Source organism: Pinus tabuliformis, chromosome 6 (genome assembly GCF_031772625.1).
Source record: "Pinus tabuliformis cultivar Carrire ecotype Pingquan chromosome 6, CPIR1, whole genome shotgun sequence".
Lineage (NCBI taxonomy): Eukaryota > Viridiplantae > Streptophyta > Pinopsida > Pinales > Pinaceae > Pinus > Pinus tabuliformis.
The window spans coordinates 479,265,205-479,273,088 of NC_142292.1; positions in this window are offsets into that span (position 1 = coordinate 479,265,205).

Here is a 7,884-nt window from a genome sequence, read left to right on the forward strand (position 1 = left end):
GTGGGCTAATCACGCGGAGAACACCCGCTCGATAAAACGGTATTCTCACCCCACCTACTTGCTACGTGTCCAATGGTGAGTGGAATCGGGGGGTTCCCTCTTGAAACCACTTACCGCTTAATCACCTCCCGAAAAACCATTCTTGCTTAATCCCGCCTTTTCTCTTTGACTAAGTCTCGAGCAAGTTAGCGCCCGATGACCCTTGATCTGCCACCATCGAGTTCCTCTCCCGAAACTACTGATGTCATTCCTCATCCGTTGGTCTTCGGATTCAACGGTTCTTGGGCGATGATTCTTCATCCGTCTTCTCACTCTATCTTTGTGGCAATTCTTCATTGTTTTGTGGGTTCTATTCCTAATGTAATAGTCTTTGTTGAGGAGATACTTGCTGCTGTTGAAAGCCATACTGTCTTGGGTCACCTGGGAGCTTGCGCAGGTGAACGTAGAGACTTGACTGTTACTTGCATTACCAATATGGTCCAGGGGTTCGGGGATGACATGACTAATGCCATCTTCGCCTAGGAGAGGAGGACAATTGAAATCTTGTTTCATCATATAGTGTAGCTTTTTGGGACTATGAGTATCGTGTGCTCTAAGTAACGCTGAATACAGTTGAGAACCTCTGTTGACATAAATCCTTTGTTTCTTCATGCTATTTCCATCTTGAGTTGGTGTTTTGATTTTTTTTATTACTCCCTGTTAAATTTCTTGTGATGTTCTTTGGATCTATATCTTCTTTCTCGATCCTCATATTGGGTGAGGGGGTCATGGTATACTTTCTTCATAAACTTCATTATTCTCTTTGACAACCCCAACTGGTCTGTCAATTGCTTTGTTGGCATGGCTATTAGCGTCCTTATTTTGGTTTCTCAAGACATGCTTTAGGGTTATTTTTCCTAGACTTTCAAAACTTGTTCTGATCCTTTGATAGGTTTTGTTGATGGCTATGCTTTTGAAGTCCCTTTTGGCATCCAATGAGGCTATTATGATAGCCGAGTCCCATGTTTTTGTTTAAAAGCCTTGTGCCTAGAAGAAGGCTGTATGCTTCAGCGTTGTTGTTTGTCATTTCTCCAAGGCTCCATTCATAGGTTATTATTTTTTGTCCATTTGGATTTAGTATAACTCCTCCTACCCCTGCTTTACTTGGGTTATTTTTTTGCAGTGTCGTAAAAAAAGAGAATGTGTCTTTTCTGTTCTTTTATCCATTCTGCGAATTCTTTGTTCTCCAATCTTAATTTCCAATTCTTGTTTGTGTGGAATTCTTTATTTTTAGCTATAGTTGCTGCTTTTGCTTTGTTTTTTAACATTGCTTTACTGTACCAGTCTTTCTCTTCTTGTTGTAAATTGTTCTGGTCCTTTTTTGAGATTCCATTTGTACTTGTTATCTCTGCAACTTGGCTCCAAGTTTTTGCTAGGATTTTGCCTAGATTTGGCTTTTGTTCTTTAAAAATGCATTTGTTTCGGGCGAACCAAATTTGCCAACACAGGATTGAAGGGAGACATTTCCATATCCTATTTATTGTTGCCTTTTTTCTTTGTATATGGGTAGCTTTTATTCCAGTTTTTATGAAGAGTTGTCAACTGAATTGTTGGATTTATGTTTATTTTCAAAGGACTTATTCCCTGTTTCCAGCACTCTCTCGCCACCATACAGTTAAAGGAAGAAGTGTTGGATTGTTTTTTCCTCCTTTTGTCACATGATACATTTTGAGGGCCCTTGTATTCCTTTTTTCATTTTATTTTCAGAGGTAAGAATTTTACCTTTGAGAAGGGTCCAGGTGAAGAATTTAATTTTGCGCAGACTCTGAATTCCAAGCTGCCTTCCAAAGACTCCAGTCATTTTGATTGTGAAGTTTTTGGAGGAGGTTCTGCCCCGATTTCATTGTGTAATTCTCTCCATTTGGGTCCCAAACAAAGTCATCCTGCTCTTTTATGTTGATGGGCGCGGCCCCTGCAAGATGGACTTTTAAAATTTCCCACTAATTTTTTAATCTTGGTGGTGTAGCTAGCATTTTCCATTCTACCCAGTTATTCTGATCCCAATCCGAAATAGAATAAAGAGTGTTAAAACTTTGTGCTTTCATCCATCTCTGAAGGCCCCTTAAATTTTGTTGCTGATTTAAGGGGTTTTCCCCCATTATTCTATCCTCCCAGATAGAAATTGTTTTGCCATTTCCCGAATTTTTGGATATTTGATCTCTAATAAGAGGAATTATCTTTTAAACCAATTTTCAGATTTGGGTGCATGGCCTGTATGGGGTAGTATCAATGAGCAGCTTTGTTTTATGACAATTTAAGTATTTCATTGTTAATACTTTTTCCCACCAGTGACCGTTCCCATTTATCGTTCTCCAGATAATTTTTGTCTCTAGAGCAATGTTCATTAGCCCTGGCAGGGGTATTGCTATACCTCCTTTTTCATAGGGAAGAGTAACTTGCTCCCATTTAACAAGGCTGAATTTTTTATTATCTTTTTTTCCTCCTTGCCATAGGAAGCTTCTAATTATCAGTTCCATTTGCTTGTGGGTGCTTTCCGGAGCCATAATGATTGCATATTGATATATAGGTAAGGCTGAGAGAAGTGCTTTAATCAGTGTCACTCTTCCTGCCAGGTTGAGCCACATCACTCCCCAATTCTGAATTTTTTACCTCATTCTCTCCACTTACCTGTTCCAGAGTTCTGATTTTACTACTTTTGCTAAGGGCAATGCAAGATAAGTGAAGTGGCTCCAATTTAATTGTAGAGGTATTTCCAGTGTTTGTGAGATATGTTGCATTGTTTTTGTTGGGGTATTCCAACAATAGATTCTGCATTTGGAGTTGTTTAAAATTCCAGGCTAAGAGAATGTCATCCAAGACTTTTTTGAATCGTTTTGTTGTAATGTAGGATGCCCTACCTATGAGAAGGATGTCATCTGCAAAGAGAGAGTGGTTTATATTTTTGACTCTTCTCAATATTTGGATCCTTGTTATTTTTTTCTCTTTTCTCTGATTTTTCAACATAACACTCAACGATTCAGCCATGATGATGTACAAGAATGGAGAAAACGGGCAACCTTGCCTCAGTCCTCGTGTGCTTTGGAAAAATTTACTGGGCCGACCATTGATTAAAGGAGCTATCCAAGGAGTTTTTGATATACATGCCTGGATAATCTCTATGAAATTTGTTGAAAAGCCAAACCTTTTGAGAGCTGCTATAAGAAAGTTGTGGTTAACTCTATCAAAAGAATTAGCCATATCTAACTTAACGATCATTCTTCTCTCTTTTCTTTGGATACTGCTGTGGATAGCTTCCTATACAATTATCACATTGTCTGTGATTTTTCTCTTGGGGACAAATCCTCTTTGATTTTCTGAAATTATTTCCGGAAGTAATTTTTTCATTCTGTTTGCTAGGATTTTGGTAAGTATCTTATAAGACGAGTTGCAAAGGGATATTGGCCTATATCTGTTAAAAGTTGTAGGATTGGGTTCTTTGGGAATGAGGACTAGGAAGGAGGATTTTGTATTTATTCCATTCTTTTTTTTTGGAAAGCATTTTTGAGTATTCATATTAGGTCTTTTTTGATAATTTCCCAATGTTGTCTGGAAAAGGCCATTGTAAACCCATCTGGACCTGGTGCTTTGTCAGGGTGGGGATTCCACACAACTTTTCTGACTTCTTCCTCAGTGATTTCTTTGTCTAATTCCCTGTTTTGCTGGTCGCTTATTTTTTTCTTATATGCTGCAAAATTTCTTCATTCGCTGCCTACTGGTCACTTGTTGAGAGGAGTTCTTTGAAGTGTTATGCGCTGCGTTTTTTACTGCTTCAACTCTTTTTATTTCTTGACCATTTACTTGAATCTGTTCAATCTGATTTTTTGACCTCCTTATTTTCATTGTATTATGAAAGAACGCTGTATTTTTGTCTCTGGATTTTAGCCAAAGACATCTTGATTTCAGTCTGCTTTCCTCTTCTTCTTGCCTATTTTGCTTATATATTTTCAGATATATTTTCTTTTCTTGTATATGACCTTGCTTATTTTCTTCCTTCTTCTCTTTTTCCTTGCAAAGGTTATTCATTTTTTTTCCAATTCGATTTTCCTAGCTTTGTCTCGGAGATCATTTTCTCTTGCCCAATTTTTTAAATGCATTCTTAGGTTCTTTAGCTTAGTTTCCCAAACACACTAGGGAGATCCTGTGACACTTTGTTTCCCGCTGTTCTTTATTTGTTTGTCAAAATATTTCTTGCTGTCCCAAATTGAATTATATCTGAAGGGAAGGGGTACTTGATTTTCAAGCTTTCCCAAGGTTAGCATCACCGACTTGTGATCTGACGCTGAGTTGTGAACAATTATACTTTTCACAAGAGTGTAAGCAGCTGCTATGCTTTCATGAATAAGAATTCTGTCCAACCTTTCTTTTATGTTGTTTTTTCTAATTCTTTGGTTGTTCTAAGTGTATTTTTCATTGCTTGGCAGAATGTCTATTAATTTGTGTTCTTCTATTATTCCTTCAAGAACTTCTCTTGACGGATCGTTGTGGAAGATTCCGCCAAAATTTTCTTCTATATTCTTTATGAGATTTAAGTCTCCTCCCAGGATTAATTGCCCACTTTGTCTCTTTGCTATTTCTTCTTTAACTAATTTCCAACATTGTTCTTTCTCTCTATATTGATTTGGAGAATAAACATTTATAATGCTATACTGTTTTTTTGTATTGAGATTCTTCAACTCTGTTCGAATCCAGTGTTTGCTGATTTTTTGGGTTATTAATTCCCATTTCTTTTTATCCCAAATGGTGCTGATTCCTCATGATGCTTTTGTGGCTTCTAACACTATTTCTTCATAATTTTTTAGTTTTTGAGTTATTTTTTTGATTTTCTTGCTTGTTTAGTTTGGTCTCTTGGATCATATATATGTCTGGTTTTTCCTTGGCTAAAGTATCTCTAGCTGCATTGACTTTAAAGGAGGTGCCAAGGCCGCGACAATTCCAAGAGACCACTATCATTATTTACTGTTGTGTTGGTGTGGTCCTCTTTTTCTTCTTTGCTGAGTTTTTTCATGACTTCCTCTTTGTTTCCCACGGAATGAATCCATTGGCTGTTGTGTTCCTAGGGCCATTTCTTTAGCTGCTGCCTCGTCTCTGATTTATTTATTAGATTTCTTTCCCACTTTTTTTTGCTGATCCCAGGTTTGGGGGATTTATTTGGCTTTGTTTCTAGTTATAATGTGGTCCACTGAGGGAGGAGGTGGGGAGGATATAGGGTTGGGGGTGGATATGAGAGCTAAAGAGGTAGGGTTTGAGGGAGGGGATCTGGGAGAGGGTGGATCAAAGGAGTCTTCTAATGGCTCAAAAGGATTCAGAGTTGTGTGATCAAGAGGAGTAACCTTCGCTAGACGCTGAGAGGTTGTTTCATTTGCTTCTTGGGATTGATATATATTTGATGCTGTCTGCTTATTGGGAGGTTTTTTCCTTTTCACTTGTTCCCATGTAGGTTCTTGCTTTCCTACATTTTCATGCTCTATTTTTATAAGACACCTATTTGCAAAATGACCATACTCGTGACATACCTTGTATTTAAATGGTATTTGCTCGCAGTTCAACTGCTGAATGTGTGTCCACTGGTCGACCTTGATTTTTATTGCCTCTGGGAGGCTTTTTCTAAGATCTATTTCCACACATATTCTTGCGCACGCGTGCATGTTGTCTTTTGGCTTATATCTGTCAATATATTTTCCCACTGCGTTTCCTATAGCCTTTACAGATTCGTCTCCCCAGCAATGAAGAGGAAGATGCGGGAGCTCGACCCACACAGGCACTGCGTTTGAGACATCCATCTCCGGATCAAAGTCTGGTGTCCACTTGTTCAGGTATAAACCTATGGAGTCCATGAAGTAAGGTCCGTTTCTAAATATCAGATCTCTGTCCTCTTTTGTTTCAAAGAGAAAGGTGTAGTATCCCCTTCCACAGAATCGTATTGCTATCTTCCCCTGTGTGGTTGCATTCCAGTTTCTTTCCACCCATTTTTGCACTGATTTGGGTGAAGGCCATAGCCCTGTGAACTATCCAACAAGTCCGTGTTCTGCCAGAGAAATGGTTACTCTTCTTGGAAGCGTTGGAGGGAGAGAAATCTCTGGGATACTTTCAAGTTTCTTTACAAATTTATTGACTAGTGCCCTGTTCCTTGGAGCTCCATTTTCTGTGATCAGAGATGTAAAGGCTTCTGTGTTTTTTTCATTCCCTAGCTGCATGGAAGAGTGAGGATCTCCCTCCTCAGAGCGCTGCATGCTCTGATTTGCCTCAACAACAGGAGGTTGCCGAGGGATGGATCTGTAGGGGCAGCGGCGGCTAGGTCAACATCTGGTAGTCGATAACCTTTTTATTCACTCTCTTATTATTGTGCTATAAATTGATAGATCTAGCTAATATAGAGCTCATATCTATTGATCAAGGAGTAAGAATCAAGCATCATTTAATAAGAATATGTTTATGTTTGCTATTGTTTTTTTTCTTAATAGTTTTTTAAATTTTTAAAGCAAGTTATATATATATATATATATATATATAAATTAAATATATATATATATATATATAGAGAGAGAGAGAGAGAGAGAGAGAGAGTGTTCCAGGTTTTCATAGCTTAGAGATATTTTTCCTTTATATCCATTCTAAAGATAAAGACAAAAAAACTTTTTAGGTTGGGGTATTATTTAGAGTTTTGAGAAGGATTCTTAGGGATTGAAGGAAACACTTGAGAAGGATTCTAAGGGACTCAATCAATGGAGGTCGGAGAAATATGTTGTTTGACTCTAGCACTGAGTGGAGGTCAACGATAATCCAGGTGTCATTAATGAGGCACCACCAAATGTGGCTCCTCCAACTCATATTCTGCAGGACAATTCTTCATCCATCTCCCTTGTTATTATCTCAAATTGACATGCTTAGCACCACGCCAATTTCAGGCACATCTGGTTCTACAACGGATGGTTTTTCCAGTGGCAGAGGTATCATAGCCTTCCAAGATCGTCTATATGATATCCTTACAACATGTTTTGGAGTTTGGAAGTTAGTTATATTTTGGTTTTCTTTTTGTGCGTTTAGATATCTAGGACTGGAATGAATTTACAATTACACTCTTTTGATTAGTTTTGTTTAATGTAATCCTAAGTTATCTGCAAAACTTTTTGTTGCTATATGGTATTATGGGATTATAGTGTATTTTTGAAAGAAGCCCCAGTCTCAAAGAGGCAGTGTTACAATGACATAGTAAAACTACCTTTATTGATGTAAAACGTTTTTTAATTATAGAAATCTCTTGATGAAGCTTAAAAATAAAATAAAAGAGAGAAGGATTCTTAGGGACAAAATACCCTAGTGGAAATTACACTGGTTTTGAGTTGTGAGTTTGAAAAAAAAAAAAACATTCACAAGAGAAAAAAATCATGGGATGACCTATGAAAGGAAATAATGCCTTTTAACCAAAAAGGGGTTGTTGCGACCATGATGGGTTATCCTTTGATCATCCAATAGTTTTAGAGACGAGGACATCTTGATACTTCATTACTTTGTTTTTAGAGCTTGCCTTGAAGTAAACTAAGCATTAATAAGAGAGTCTTGAGAAGTATTCATAGGGACAACCTACCAACCTACCATTGGGGAAACTAGGGTTGTCTCGAGTTAAGTTTTAAACCATTAAAGCTTAGAAACATAAAACTAGCAACAATTCATAATAGAGAAAATTATGTGACCCAAGAAATGGAGCAAAGAAACATCTTTTAAACAAAAGGGCTTTTTGAGACTGATGGGGTTATCCTTGGAGCATCCAATAGATTAAGAGATGAGGACGTCACCATGTTTCGTTGCCAACCATGTGTTGAGAGTAAGTAGCATGCAAATTTGTTT